The 16,569-nt window shown below is 44.6% G+C and overlaps 2 non-coding genes across 2 annotated transcripts; both read left to right on the top strand.

The window, feature by feature from the left end:
- The first annotated feature begins 3,206 nt into the window (after positions 1–3,206).
- Positions 3,207–3,325, top strand: LOC138360346 (5S ribosomal RNA). The gene has a single exon (XR_011226296.1). It is a non-coding gene; the product is annotated as a 5S ribosomal RNA (ribosomal RNA).
- Positions 3,326–15,339: 12,014 nt separating this feature from the next.
- Positions 15,340–15,458, top strand: LOC138360347 (5S ribosomal RNA). Its single transcript, XR_011226297.1, has one exon. It is a non-coding gene; the product is annotated as a 5S ribosomal RNA (ribosomal RNA).
- The last annotated feature ends 1,111 nt before the right edge of the window (positions 15,459–16,569 follow it).

A 16,569-nucleotide genomic window follows, 5' to 3' on the forward strand; every position in this document is an offset into this window, starting at 1 on the left:
CCAACGTGCAAGACAGAAGACGGAAGACTCCAGCTTCAAGAAGAAAGAAGACTTCAGCTTCAAAGAAGAAAGAAGACTTCAACTCCTAAGAAGAAAGAAGACTCCACACGTCATGAGGAAAGAAGACCTCACACCGCCGCCCCTCCCTCGGGACCCTGCCAGCCAAGCCTAAGCCGACCAGGTGTTCAAGTAGCCTCATATTCAGCCGCGCAGCTGGGTCTAGCCCTGGCTCTATCTCTACAACTCCGACGCTTCCTCTCACCCAAGCTATTCTTCACCTATACCCCACTTCAAAGCTCACCCGAAGGGTATCTTGTCCTATATTTAATTCGTTCGTTCGGCATTCGTCAATTCGATTCACACAACTTCAACACCATGACTGGACGCGGCAAGGGAGGCAAGGGACTCGGAAAGGGTGGCGCCAAGCGTCATCGTAAGGTGCTACGTGACAACATCCAGGGCATCACCAAGCCCGCTATTCGTCGCTTAGCTCGTCGTGGCGGCGTGAAGCGTATTTCGGGTCTCATCTACGAAGAGACCCGTGGCGTCCTGAAGGTGTTCCTCGAGAACGTCATCCGTGATGCTGTAACCTACACGGAACACGCCAAGAGGAAGACCGTCACTGCCATGGACGTGGTGTACGCTCTGAAGCGCCAGGGTCGTACCCTCTACGGATTCGGCGGATAAGAGCTTGGCTAATCCATCGATTCCACCCACCACCACCTCAAAACGGGACCTAATTAGGTCCCTATACTTTTTTACTGAAGGGCTTAATAGACGATAACATAAATTGTTTTGATATCAGCTAGCACATTGGGTCTTATGAAATCTATTTTTTATCCTCGCATGCTTAAAGGGACTCTGATTGGGGAGGGAGGGGGGGGGGGGGAAGGTTTGTTACGTTATATACTAGCAGAGCAGGATCATTGGTGGGGGGGGGGGGGGTGAGGGGGAGAGAGAGAGAGAGAGAGATCTTTCCCAACTCTTCCTTTTTTACATGAGTGAGCTACCCGTTTTATTCATTTTATCCTTCTCAGAGCTGTTTTGATAGTATCCAAATGATGGTAAATGAAAAGGGAGGACACGAATATCTACCCAGAATTCAGGACTGGCAATCGATATGCATGTTTGAGTGCGAATCTTTTTCTCTCTCAACTTAGGTATACGTTTATGTCGTACCTAAAAGCGAGAACCACACTATTGGGGACAAGTATGCAAGGCCCAATTTTCCTAACAAGCACAGTTAATTTTGTTATTTTCGAACATTTCTTTCCAATTGGTTTATCCAATTAACAGTATTATATTAAGATCATGAATTGCTGGGTTAGGTTAGGTTAGGTTAGGTTAGGTTAGGTTAGCTTAGCTTAGGTTAGGTTAGGTTAGGTTAGGTTAGGTTAGCTTAGCTTAGCTTGGGTTAGCTTAGGTTAGGTTAGGTTAGCTTAGCTTGGGTTAGCATAGGTTAGGTTAGGTTTGATTACATTTCTATGTTAGATTTAACTCAAATTCAAAAACAATTGCAGTCATTCGGCTTGTTAGTCAACTTGCCTCTAATAGGGGCAATTTGTCTAACAAGACTATTTAGTTTTGTGTGCATATATATATATTATAATATATATATATATATATATATAGACTTCAAGACTCCGAACCAATATAGAAGCATCAAGAGGAAGTGCTTGTGTTATGGGCCAATAGGCCTTCTGCAGTTACTTCCATTCTTATGTTTTTATTCCCATTGGTTCGTGTTTTATCTTGTGTAAATGTCAATCACCTCACAAAAAACTTTGGTACCATATCACCTCACCCATGTATGTGTGTATATATATATATATTATATATATATTATATATATAATATATATATATATATATATATATATATATATATATATATATATATATATTATATATATATATATATATATATATATATTATATATATATATATATATATATATATATATAATATACAGAGTAAATCTACCCCAAAAGTAATGATTTATTTGTCTACAAAACTAAACTCTTTTTGGAATCATATGAGGCCCCTCCACTGAGGGGGGAGGCCTGGATGTTTATTGTCATGTGTATTCATGCTGCTTGCATGTCGTCGTTTATTTTGCCTTGTTGTTTTCTTGACAGCTTTCTTTGCCTTGGGTGGTTTGGGAGATTTTGAAGCTCTCTTATTTTGGGCTTTTTGTTCCCAACAACAAGCTGCTGCTGCTGCTGCTTCTTTTTCAAGGCTTGTAGGTGGTTTGTTGCTTGTGGCGGCTTTCTTGGGAGTTACCACGGCCTTCTTTGCTGCTGTAGATGGTTTCTTGGTTGTGGTGGGCTTTCTTGGGAGTTAGAACGGCCCTCTTCTCTGCTACGGCCAGCTTGAATGATCCACTAGCTCCACTTCCCTTGGTCTGAACAAGAATGCCGTCAGCCACTGCTTTCTTGAGAAATCTTCGGATGTAAATGGCGATCTTGGCAGCCTCGACTTTGTTGTTGGCAACAACGTACTTCTTGATTGCTTGTAGAGACGAGCCCTTACGGTCTTTGAGTGCTGCGACCGCGGCTAGAACCATTTGACTAGTTTTCGGGTGAGCAACCTGGACGCGAGGTTTCCTGGTGGTGGCCACCACAGCAGCAGCAGCCGCAGCCTTCTTGGTAGGCTTTGCTTCTACCATGATGATGATGAGATAACCAAGGTGATGAGAGACGCTCAGACAGTCACGGGGGAATGATGCTGCCGCCGCTTGAGCCGAACCTATTTATGTGCCGGCACGGTACAGAAGCTGCAACCTGGCAACTCGTCCACCAATCACGACGGTTGGTTTTACGGCTCCGAAACCTGGATCCCATATCTTCTCTAAAATAGAAGCATTTGTTCATGTTCTTTGTAAAAGTATCATAAAGCAGGACAGATGAGACAAATATCATAAAAACTGAAGAGCAGATGAGCACACACATGTATGTATTACAAAAGAAAATCCACAAATTCATTAGAAATTGCAGGGTAGGCTGAGGAAGTAGGTAGATGTAAAATGTCTGTAAATGGCGAAAGAACATAAACCCAAGACTGAATAAACGATGTTAAATATCCATGCCAAGGAGACAAAAATATGTTAGGATACAATTACCATTAAGACACCACAAGAAGGTCCGTATCCTGCCGTGATGACTAAAAAGAGTTGGTTATTAGCCACAATGTGTAGGCAGTCTCATGCCAACGGCCATACCACGTTGAGAACACCGCTTCTCGTCCGATCAGCGAAGTTAAGCAACGTTGGGTTTGGTTAGTACTTGGATGGGTGACCGCCTGGGAACACCAAATGCTGTTGGCAATAATGTTTTTTGTTTTGTTTTGTTTTTGTTTCGTTTGTTTTTGTTTGAATGGCTGGCTGGCTGGCTGGCTCCACGGGAAATTCACGGAGTTGTGTGGAATAAGGCCTGGTAAAATGAATTAATATGTATGTCATGTTTAAAACAAACTCGCTTAATATAGTGTGTGAGGCTTTATACAAAAACAAACAACCAAAACAAAACATGTTGTATATATAATATATATATATATATATATATATATATATATATATATATATATATATATATATATATAGCTTAATCCGGGTTTGAACTCGCAACTCCAAGAATACGCATCACTTATATACACTTTACCACTGGACCACTGCAGGACACTTGATGCTGAGGTATCAATTTAATGACGTAAATGCCATTTCCACAAATAACTGATAATTTAAAAAGTATTTGTATGTACAAATCTTTTCTGTTAAAAGGCTACAATATCAGTTACTGATATAATTTGTTGTTAATGTTTCTATACCCACAGGAAGGCATGTTTTTGCTTATATGTAAGGGGTACGGAGAAGGAATCCACAGACCATCATTCCCCTTCCCCCCCCCCCCCCCCCCCTCCCACCTACTACACCACCACCACCACCACCACCACCACTACTCACCACCAATCACCACCAATCACCACCACCACCAATCACCACCAATCACCACCACCACACCTAACCGAAAACCCCCTAACACATCAACCCTCCCCCCAATCAACAGGCGAAATAATAACCCTCAAATGCCCTGCCTGCCTGCCTGCCAGCCAGCCAATACTAAACGGTCTTCTCAGAAAGAAAATCTCTTTGTATCTGTATTACTTGATGAAATGTATGATTCTAATAATGAAATAAATTGTTATGTCGGTTGTATGAGCATAATGACCAATATGCACAGTGATATGAATGAATTAAATAGTGTAGTTTTAAGTATTAGGTTGTAGACACATTAAGCGGATATGATATTTGACGCGTCCAGAACTGGTGATTTTTGGTTTAGTTTTAAATGCACCACCACCACCACCACCACATTGCTTCCCCAGAGCCTAATTAAGGACCGGTAAAAGGAGTCAATATGTATGTCATCTATAAAAACCAAAGAATGAATAAAAACACACCACACACACACCTACATAATAGTACTAGGAAGATTGTATGGCATAAAAAAAAAAAAAAGTACTCCCATTGGGTCGTTGAACTCGCGACTTCCAAAACACCAGCCACACACCTTACCACCCAGCCACCATAGAGTTGGTATAATTGTGCAACTTTAGTTATAACAACTAAAGTTCTTATTGTCTCAAATCTTATTGTCTGTTCTATGAAAAGGCATGATGTAAATTATGTATTTTTTGAATGATTGAATTGTAGGCACATTAAGCGGATTCGATATTTGATATATCCAGAAAAGGTGATTTCTGTTCAGTTTTAAAATGCATCACCGTTAACGCTAAAGGACTGGTAAAACGACTCGATGTGTTTGTCATTTTTAAAATAACACTAAAACTAGGCCCTTAACATATATAATGTTTGAATATAAATTGAATGCATATAAATACAAAGTGGGAGTGGCTGGCTGGCTGGCTGCCTGCCTGCCTGGCTGGCTGGCTGGCTGGTTGGCTGACTGGCTGGCTGCCTGGCTGCTGCCTGCCTGCCTGCCTGCCTGCCTGCCTGCCTGGCTGGCTGGCTGGCTGGCTGGCTGGCTGGCTGGCTGGCTGGCTGGCTGGCTGGCTGCCCGCCGCCCGCCCGCCCGCCCGCCCGCCCGCCCGCCCGCCTGCTTGCCTTGCCTTGCCTTGCCTTGCCTTGCCTTGCCTTGGCTGTCCTGTCCTGTTATTGCCTTGCCTTGCCTTGCCTTGCCTTGCCTTGCCCTGCCCTGCCTTGGCTGCAGCTGGCTGGCTGGCCGTAAATCAACTCTTAACAACACCACACCACACCATCACTCATCACCCATCACCCACCACCGGCCCCAGTCTCCCAGCCTCTCTTATATACCCGAGCAGGCCCTTTAAATTATTTGAATTGTTGCACTTCGGCCAATGGCACGATCGCTGCTGCTCAAACATATTCTGGTTCACAAGTATTATATATATATATATATATATATATATATATATATATATATATATATATATATATATATATATATATATATATATATATATATATATATATATATATATATATATATATATATATATATATTTATTCATGAAACACATTAAAACCTTGATCATTTATTCATTCGTTACGTCTAGTGAAGAATTGCTTTTGTTCATTTGTATGATTAAAAATTGATAGAATATGAATTCCTCGCTTAAAGTAAAATATAAAATATATATTGGATTTATATGATTGGTTAATATTCCAAGTGATGCTGAATATCCCCTATAATTTTGTTTTGTTTGTTTGTTTGTTATGTACACATTCCAAATGAAATCAATATAAATGTTATTATTAATGTTTGAAAGTTGATTGTCTACTTGAATCTCTCTATTAAAGTGTGTGTGGCTCCGGATGGAGCCTGGTTATGGTATTTGTCGTGGTGGGTGGCAGAAGTGCTTACTTCTTCTCTGTCTTCTTTGGCAAAAGAACTGCCTGAATGTTTGGAAGAACACCTCCCTGTGCAATGGTTACGCCAGACAGAAGTTTGTTGAGTTCTTCGTCGTTGCGGATGGCCAACTGCAAGTGACGTGGGATGATACGGGTCTTCTTGTTGTCACGTGCGGCGTTACCGGCGAGCTCCAGAACTTCGGCAGCGAGGTATTCCATGACGGCTGCCAGGTAGACAGGAGCGCCAGCACCGACGCGTTCGGCGTAGTTGCCCTTACGCAGCAGACGGTGAATTCTGCCCACGGGGAACTGAAGTCCGGCCCTGCTGGAGCGAGACTTTGACTTGCCCTTCACTTTGCCTCCCTTGCCGCGTCCTGACATTGCTGCTGCTGTTGTGGGTTTGTGGTGGTTTTATGCCGCCCCGCAGATCGAGCTTCGTGTTATATACCCCGCTCAGGATCAAGGGAGCCGCCACTGACCAATCAGCGCGCTCCGCCACGCGACCCGCTCTGAGCTGAGTCGCGAGCGGGATATAAAAGGAAAGCTCGCCTCGCGCAAAAGTTCATTATTGTATCGCAACGCCAGCCAGCACGAGCATCATCATGCCACCCAAGGCATCTGGAAAGGCTGCCAAGAAGGCCGGAAAGGCCAGAAGGCCATTGCCAAGGGCGATAAGAAAAAGAAGCGCAGGAGGAAGGAGAGCTACAGCATCTACATCTACAAAGTGCTGAAGCAGGTCCACCCCGACACTGGTATCTCTTCCAAAGCCATGTCGATCATGAACTCGTTCGTGAACGACATCTTCGAGCGCATCGCCGCCGAGGCTTCTCGCCTGGCCCACTACAACAAGCGTTCCACCATTACCAGTCGGGAGATCCAGACGGCTGTAAGGCTCCTGTTGCCCGGAGAACTGGCCAAGCACGCCGTCTCTGAGGGCACTAAGGCCGTCACCAAGTACACCTCCTCCAAGTAAACGGCTTACTTACTGCCCTGTGGTGGTGGCTTGGCCTCAAACCAACAAACTCGGCTCCATTGGAGCCACACTTTAATTTCTAAAGAGATTGTGAGTGTTAGACACCAATACTATTATAACAAAAACCTCTGTCACTGAAAGCAAATAGCTATAAAATGAGAATATTTATGAAACTGTCTGTGTGTGTTTCTCTCTCTCAGTGTCTGTCTGTCTGTCTGTCTGTCTGTCTGTCTGTCTGTCTGTCTGCCTGCCTGCCTGCCTGTCGTCTGTCTGTCTGTCTGTCTGTCTGTCTGTCTGTCTGTCTGTCTGTCTGTCTGTCTTGTCTGTCTTGTCTGTCTGTCTGTGTGTGTCTCTCTCTCTCTCTCTCTCTCTCTCTCTCTCTCTCTCTCTCTCTCTCTCTCTCTCTCTCTCTCTCTCTCTCTCTCTCTCTCTCTCTCTCTCTCAACACATATAAGCACTCGGTATCTTTTTTCTAGAGATTAGAGATTCATTGTTATGTTCCACATTAGGATTACTATGCAGGCCACCCTCTTAGGTTTGAAAATGTCAAGAAAACGGTTAATTTAAAATGTCATCTCCTAACTTAACAGATTAAGCCAGAGGACCGAAAACAGAATAAAACAGGACTGGACAGTATATGTCACTTATACAAGCTGCTTTTATTTCTAGTACAGTATGACAATTTTTATTTTGGGGGGGGGGGTGATCCTTGACAGTGCATAAGAGTGAAAAGCGACGGCGTTTTGTTTGTAAGAGAACAGGTTGTACTACAAATGACTTGATTTATTGATATCACATGTATGTATGACACCTAAATTATGCTAGGAATGTCTGAAATCTCCTTAGAAGGATATTTTGGCCCTGAGAAGGGCCGAGTTTGGTGTATACTAGGGTGGTCGATTTAGCTTATGCACGCTCTCCACGGATACGGCGAGCAAGCTGAATGTCCTTTGGCATGATGGTGACACGCTTGGCGTGGATGGCACAGAGGTTAGTGTCCTCGAAGAGACCGACCAGGTAAGCCTCGGATGCCTCCTGTAAAGCCATGACGGCAGACGACTGGAAGCGAAGATCGGTCTTGAAGTCCTGGGCAATCTCGCGCACCAGACGCTGGAAGGGAAGTTTCCTGATGAGCAACTCGGTGCTCTTCTGGTAACGACGGATCTCACGCAGGGCGACCGTTCCGGGCCTGTAACGGTGAGGCTTCTTCACACCCCCTGTGGCAGGAGCAGACTTGCGTGCTGCCTTGGTGGCCAGCTGCTTACGAGGAGCCTTGCCTCCCGTGGACTTGCGAGCAGTCTGCTTGGTGCGAGCCATGGTGAACAACTGTGGTTTGTGATGGCCGGATTAACGGATTAAAAAGTCCATAGAGCTGGCAAGCAGGGGATGGAAGAACGGGGCGAGGTTGCAGAAATCTTGAGCAAGGATCTGGAGATGAGGTGAAGAGGGGAGATGAAAGATCGGTGGCCCAACCACCGTGGATTTGAGCTTGATCAGATGAAAGTAGAATTGAGTGGGGTGTCATTTGCAATACACACAGAGGCCGGGAACGCAAGCAGCTGGCAGTGGAGGTTTGATGTCAGATGATGTTAAGTCAGTTCGTTAGGAGTCTTCTTTCTTGTTGATTTCACCAAACTTTGATCGTTGTTCTTTTTTTTGGGCTTGTCGGTCTTGGTGGTCACGGTTCGTGTTGATGCTTGAAGGTGATCTTTCCTTGGGGGTGATGGTGTACCGACAGATACGTCCTCATCCGATTCATCAGATGAGTGAGGAGCAGGGGTGTTGACACGCTGGGGTAGATTTCTTGAAGGTTGGGTTCTTGAGGGTTGATGTCTTGAAGGTAGAGTTCTCGGAGGGTGTGTAACAGCGGTAGGTACTGCAGCAGAAGGTGCTGCATAGTCGGTACCCTCTATAGGGTCACACCAAGGGTCGATAGCAGCGAAATTCGCCACTGAGACGGGTGAAGGGACAGCAGCAGCTGGAGAAGCGTGTGGAGCAGGAGCTGACAGTATGTCAGAAAGCGTGGCTGCGTTCACAGTGATGTCATGGTTGGTAACGGGAACTGATGCAGAAGTGGGGGTCACATGAGGCAGAGTCTTGTGAGCTGTAGGTACCCGAACAGGATCTGAGGGCTGCATTGCAGTGGCGGAATCGTCGTCGTCGGATGTAGAGTCAGCATCCTCCTCTACAGGGTCAGTTGTTGGAGATGAACGCGGAGCGTTGAAAACTTCCTCAGGAACAATGAAGGTAGGGAGACCGTTCGCCTTGTACAGAATTTTCAGAAGCCTCACAAATTCTCGGGGTTATTGCCAGCAGTAATTCTGGCTGTTGATATCAGAGCTTTTACTGTGCTCTGCCCAATTAGCTTTGTCTTTGGTTGGGCCGGTGGCGATGGCTGGCTCGACGAATCGCTGGTTGGCGTTTGGGAGCTGGCTCCCCATTGGCTGGTAGTAGCAGTGGGACGTCCTCCCGGGAGCTCCGGGAAGATGGCGGCTTGGGCGTTGAAACCTGAAGTAGAGGTGGTCGCTGATTGGCTTGTTGCTTCAGAGGTACTGGCTCCGGTTGAAGATGTGGATTTCTCCATGTTTTTAATGGCGTTTTGTCTGTGAGGACAATGTATGGAGATTGCTGGATGATCGCCTTTGCACAGCAAGCAGCATAGTGTTTCAGACTTGCAGATGGAGTAATGGTGGTCAGCTGAGCAGAGGCTACACTTCTGAATCCGCTGGGTACATTTGCTGGTGGAGTGGGTGTACTCGTAGCATCGGAGGCACTGGTTGACGATGTGAAAACGTTCCATCTTCACACGGAAAGGCGGAATGTGAATTCCAAAGCTGTAAACTCCATTTCTGGTAGCCATAGTAGCCGCAGCTACCGTCTCGAAGGTCAGCTTCAGGGAGCGACTTGAATTGAAGAATTGAGCTTGGTGAAGCCGTAGGTCCGGGTTTGATGCCTTGAAGTCGTGCATGAACGCACTATCATCAGCGTCATCTTGTTCCACGATCCATTGACTGAGATCGTGAATAACGACAGAGTGTTCAGCCAGGTACTGGCGTGGGAAGTTGAGACGAAGGTGTTGGTTGGAGAAGTTAGCGCTGTAAGACAGAAGTTTGTCGACTTCCTCCTCACTATAAAAGAAGAAAAGGATGTCCGTGCCTTCCTGCTTGATGTCGTTGGGTGTTACTCCTGCAACGTCTTTAAAGAGCTTCAGGAGAGATGTCTTGGAGAATGGATGTTCGTTGAGGGGCGTACCCCTGATCTTGAAGCGTTTGTGACGCATAATGAGCTTCCTGGAGGCCGATGGATCTCTCTCCAAGACTACACGTCACTGAAGATGGCCTCCCGTCTCTACCCGGCATAAAATACCAAGTTAGGAGTGGGGTCTGACCATCTAGAGAGACGCAAGTCTGCTGCCAATTGTTTATCCACCCTGCAGTACTAGGTGCGAGAGAGAAGAGCTGGAGCAACGCGAGCACGTCCGACCGCGACGGTTGCTAGTTGCTGAGTCTCTGATCTGATGGCCGGCGCCGAAAAATTTTTGCTTATATACGCCGTCTCGAGGCGCTTGCTCGAGCGCCATTGGCTGCTCGACTCGCCTACGTCACCCCGTTGCCCCTCCCCTCCTTCCTCTGGCTGCAGCCAACAGGCGGCTCACCTCAATCACTATTATCGCTGATTTTGCTCTATTTTTTGGATTTGTGCAAAAGTCATTTCACAGGGACGTGAAACAGACGAGTAGGCAACTGCAGTTTTGAAAGCGTTGTGAGAAAGCCGTGTCTACTCGACCACAAGCGTAAAGTAAGGGCAGGCAGGAGTTGCAATGCTACTAGTACGTCCGCTTGATGGGATATAGTCGGGAAATCGTGCGGGCATTCGTCTACAACGCCTCACTAGCATCAGGATATTTCCCAAGCCCATTCAAAGAAGCCACAGCAATCCTCATTCCAAAACCCCAAAAATCCCCGACAGACCCTAAGAACTACAGACCGATCAGCTTACTAGAGACATTAGGAAAAGTATACGAAAAACTCATTAATCATAAACTCAGGAATCACCTAGAACACAAAAACATATTGACAGACAAACAATTTGGCTTCAGACAACACCGCTCAACACAAGACGCACTGAACATAATAACAAACTACCTCTCCATAAATAAACACCAAAGGGCCAAGACGGCCCTCATTGCAAAGGACGTCGAAAAAGCTTTTGACACCGTATGGCACGACGGCCTGCGTTACAAACTCTGCACTCTGTTTCAACTATCTGATAACATGCAGAGGCTACTTTGCAGCTTTCTAACAAATAGAAAGATGCAGATCAAGTTCCTCAGCAAGCTGTCGGGTTATTTCAACCTAAATGCAGGTGTCCCTCAGGGCTCAGTTCTTTCACCAACCTTATACATACTCTATATAAACGACATCCCTGACCCAGTATACTGGACATCAATGACCCTTTGCTACGCTGACGACGTAACCCAACTGATCACAGACTATACGATTAACGCCCTCACACAGAAAGCACAACAAGAAATAGACAAAGTCACCCTCTGGGAACACGACTGGCGAATAAAAACAAACCCCAACAAGTCAAAAATAACATACTTTTTCTACAACAAACGACGTAACCCTGACCCAGTAAAACTCTACTCTCAATCACCAGATGCAACCCAGATCCCAAGAGTCAACAAAACCACAGTACTTGGACTCACACTAGACTTTAACCTTCGCTTTCACACACACATAACACCCAAGAAAGCTATAGCCTCAAACGCCCTATCAAAACTCTACCCACTTAAACATGCCTCCCAAGCCACCAAGCTCTACTTATACAAAACACTTATTCTCCCACTCCTAACATATGCACCGATCCCACTCACACTTGCAGCACCAACAAATAGGAAGAAACTCCAGCGTACACAGAACAGGGCTCTGAGATGGGTGTTCGATACCCATTGGCAGGACTTCACCACCAGTGAGGCCCTGCATGAGAGGGCGAACATCCCACCTCTGAACATAACCTGGGATACTATGGGGAAGAAACAGATTGACAGAATTCTCACCTATCATGACAACTACGACACGTTCCTCAGAAACGTCCTAAGCAGACCCAGACATACGCACAACCTCTTTAACCTGATCGACGATCCACCTCCTGCTCCGTCCTTTACATAACCCCTCTCCTATAATATCACTACTCAAATCACCAAACTTCCAACTATAACCTCCTAACTCTTCTCCCCCCTCTTTAGGGGGGGACCAACTAGCTCCCGTTTTCTGGTGCCTTGGGTGGGCCGCGATGCTGATTGACAGATCAAAAACCACATCTGGTGTGAGCCTCCAGGGCACACCCAGCTGAGGACTGCTGTCTCCGTGGGTGCTCAGAAAAGACGAAATGTTGTCACAGATCCGATTCCTTGCCTTCACTGCCTAGTCTGGTCATAACGATTTCAATGCCATGCAGCTGGGTCTAGCCCTGGCACTTTACCTCATACTGAAAACCCTTCCTCTCACCCCCACTAATTCTTCCCCTATCCCCACTTCCACGCTCACCCATTAGGGTATCTTGACCTATATTTAAATGAAATGAAATGAATGGCATTCGTCAATTCGATTCACACAACTTCAACACCATGACTGGACGCGGCAAGGGAGGCAAGGGACTCGGAAAGGGTGGCGCCAAGCGTCATCGTAAGGTGCTACGTGACAACATCCAGGGCATCACCAAGCCCGCTATTCGTCGCTTAGCTCGTCGTGGCGGCGTGAAGCGTATTTCGGGTCTCATCTACGAAGAGACCCGTGGCGTCCTGAAGGTGTTCCTCGAGAACGTCATCCGTGATGCTGTAACCTACACGGAACACGCCAAGAGGAAGACCGTCACTGCCATGGACGTGGTGTACGCTCTGAAGCGCCAGGGTCGTACCCTCTACGGATTCGGCGGATAAGAGCTTGGCTAATCCATCGATTCCACCCACCACCACCTCAAAACGGGACCTAATTAGGTCCCTATACTTTTTTACTGAAGGGCTTAATAGACGATAACATAAATTGTTTTGATATCAGCTAGCACATTGGGTCTTATGAAATCTATTTTTTATCCTCGCATGCTTAAAGGGACTCTAATTGGGGAGGGAGGGGGGGGGGGAAGGTTTGTTACGTTATATACTAGCAGAGCAGGATCATTGGTGGGGGGGGGGGTGAGGGGGAGAGAGAGAGAGAGAGAGATCTTTCCCAACTCTTCCTTTTTACATGAGTGAGCTACCCGTTTTATTCATTTTATCCTTCTCAGAGCTGTTTTGATAGTATCCAAATGATGGTAAATGAAAAGGGAGGACACGAATATCTACCCAGAATTCAGGACTGGCAATCGATATGCATGTTTGAGTGCGAATCTTTTTCTCTCTCAACTTAGGTATACGTTTATGTCGTACCTAAAAGCGAGAACCACACTATTGGGACAAGTATGCAAGGCCCAATTTTCCTAACAAGCACAGTTAATTTTGTTATTTTCGAACATTTCTTTCCAAATTGGTTTATCCAATTAACAGTATTATATTAAGATCATGAATTGCTGGGTTAGGTTAGGTTAGGTTAGGTTAGGTTAGGTTAGCTTAGCTTAGGTTAGGTTAGGTTAGGTTAGGTTAGGTTAGCTTAGCTTAGCTTGGGTTAGCTTAGGTTAGGTTAGGTTAGCTTAGCTTGGGTTAGCATAGGTTAGGTTAGGTTTGATTACATTTCTATGTTAGATTTAACTCAAATTCAAAACAATTGCAGTCATTCGGCTTGTTAGTCAACTTGCCTCTAATAGGGGCAATTTGTCTAACAAGACTATTTAGTTTTGTGTGCATATATATATATATATATATATATATATATATATATATATATATATATATATATATATATATATATATATATATATATATTATAGCTTCAAGACTCCGAACCAATATAGAAGCATCAAGAGGAAGTGCTTGTGTTATGGGCCAATAGGCCTTCTGCAGTTACTTCCATTCTTATGTTTTTATTCCCATTGGTTCGTGTTTTATCTTGTGTAAATGTCAATCACCTCACCAAAAACTTTGGTACCATATCACCTCACCCATGTATGTGTGTATATATATATATATATATATATATATATATATATATATATATATATATATATATATATATATATATATATATATATATATATATATATATATATATATATATATATATATATATATATATAATATACAGAGTAAATCTACCCCAAAAGTAATGATTTATTTGTCTACAAAACTAAACTCTTTTTGGAATCATATGAGGCCCCTCCACTGAGGGGGGAGGCCTGGATGTTTATTGTCATGTGTATTCATGCTGCTTGCATGTCGTCGTTTATTTTGCCTTTGTTGTTTTCTTGACAGCTTTCTTTGCCTTGGGTGGTTTGGGAGATTTTGAAGCTCTCTTTATTTTGGGCTTTTTGTTCCCAACAACAAGCTGCTGCTGCTGCTGCTTCTTTTTCAAGGCTGTAGGTGGTTTGTTGCTTGTGGCGGCTTTCTTGGGAGTTACCACGGCCTTCTTTGCTGCTGTAGATGGTTTCTTGGTTGTGGTGGCTTTCTTGGGAGTTAGAACGGCCCTCTTCTCTGCTACGGCCAGCTTGAATGATCCACTAGCTCCACTTCCCTTGGTCTGAACAAGAATGCCGTCAGCCACTGCTTTCTTGAGAAATCTTCGGATGTAAATGGCGATCTTGGCAGCCTCGACTTTGTTGTTGGCAACAACGTACTTCTTGATTGCTTGTAGAGACGAGCCCTTACGGTCTTTGAGTGCTGCGACCGCGGCTAGAACCATTTGACTAGTTTTCGGGTGAGCAACCTGGACGCGAGGTTTCCTGGTGGTGGCCACCACAGCAGCAGCAGCCGCAGCCTTCTTGGTAGGCTTTGCTTCTACCATGATGATGATGAGATAACCAAGGTGATGAGAGACGCTCAGACAGTCACGGGGGAATGATGCTGCCGCCGCTTGAGCCGAACCTATTTATGTGCCGGCACGGTACAGAAGCTGCAACCTGGCAACTCGTCCACCAATCACGACGGTTGGTTTTACGGCTCCGAAACCTGGATCCCATATCTTCTCTAAAATAGAAGCATTTGTTCATGTTCTTTGTAAAAGTATCATAAAGCAGGACAGATGAGACAAATATCATAAAAACTGAAGAGCAGATGAGCACACACATGTATGTATTACAAAAGAAAATCCACAAATTCATTAGAAATTGGCAGGGTAGGCTGAGGAAGTAGGTAGATGTAAAATGTCTGTAAATGGCGAAAGAACATAAACCCAAGACTGAATAAACGATGTTAAATATCCATGCCAAGGAGACAAAAATATGTTAGGATACAATTACCATTAAGACACCACAAGAAGGTCCGTATCCTGCCGTGATGACTAAAAAGAGTTGGTTATTAGCCACAATGTGTAGGCAGTCTCATGCCAACGGCCATACCACGTTGAGAACACCGCTTCTCGTCCGATCAGCGAAGTTAAGCAACGTTGGGTTTGGTTAGTACTTGGATGGGTGACCGCCTGGGAACACCAAATGCTGTTGGCAATAATTTTTTTGTTTTGTTTTGTTTTGTTTCGTTTGTTTTTGTTTGAATGGCTGGCTGGCTGGCTGGCTCCACGGGAAATTCACGGAGTTGTGTGGAATAAGGCCTGGTAAAATGAATTAATATGTATGTCATGTTTAAAACAAACTCGCTTAATATAGTGTGTGAGGCTTTATACAAAAACAAACAACCAAAACAAAACATGTTGTATATATATATATATATATATATATATATATATATATATATATATATATATATATATAGCTTAATCCGGGTTTGAACTCGCAACTCCAAGAATACGCATCACTTATATACACTTTACCACTGGACCACTGCAGGACACTTGATGCTGAGGTATCAATTTAATGACGTAAATGCCATTTCCACAAATAAATGATAATTTAAAAGTATTTGTATGTACAAATCTTTTCTGTTTAAAAGGCTACAATATCAGTTACTGATATAATTTGTGTTAATGTTTCTATACCCACAGGAAGGCATGTTTTTGCTTATATGTAAGGGGTACGGAGAAGGAATCCACAGACCATCATTCCCCCCCCCCCCCCCCCTCCCACCTACTACCACCACCACCACCACCACCACCACTACTCACCACCAATCACCACCAATCACCACCACCACCAATCACCACCAATCACCACCACCACACCTAACCGAAAACCCCCTAACACATCAACCCTCCCCCCAATCAACAGGCGAAATAATAACCCTCAAATGCCTGCCTGCCTGCCTGCCAGCCAGCCAATACTAACGGTCTTCTCAGAAAGAAAATCTCTTTGTATCTGTATTACTTGATGAAATGTATGATTCTAATAATGAAAATAAATTGTTATGTCGGTTGTATGAGCATAATGACCAATATGCACGTGATATGAATGAATTAAATAGTGTAGTTTTAAGTAATTAGGTTGTAGACACATTAAGCGGATATGATATTTGACGCGTCCAGAACTGGTGATTTTTGGTTTAGTTTTAAATGCACCACCACCACCACCACCATTGCTTCCCCAGAGCCTAATTAAGGACCGGTAAAAGGAGTCAATATGTATGTCATCTATAAAACCAAAGAATGAATAAAAACACACACAC

This window comes from Procambarus clarkii, unplaced genomic scaffold, assembly GCF_040958095.1.
Source record: "Procambarus clarkii isolate CNS0578487 unplaced genomic scaffold, FALCON_Pclarkii_2.0 HiC_scaffold_109, whole genome shotgun sequence".
Taxonomy (NCBI): domain Eukaryota; kingdom Metazoa; phylum Arthropoda; class Malacostraca; order Decapoda; family Cambaridae; genus Procambarus; species Procambarus clarkii.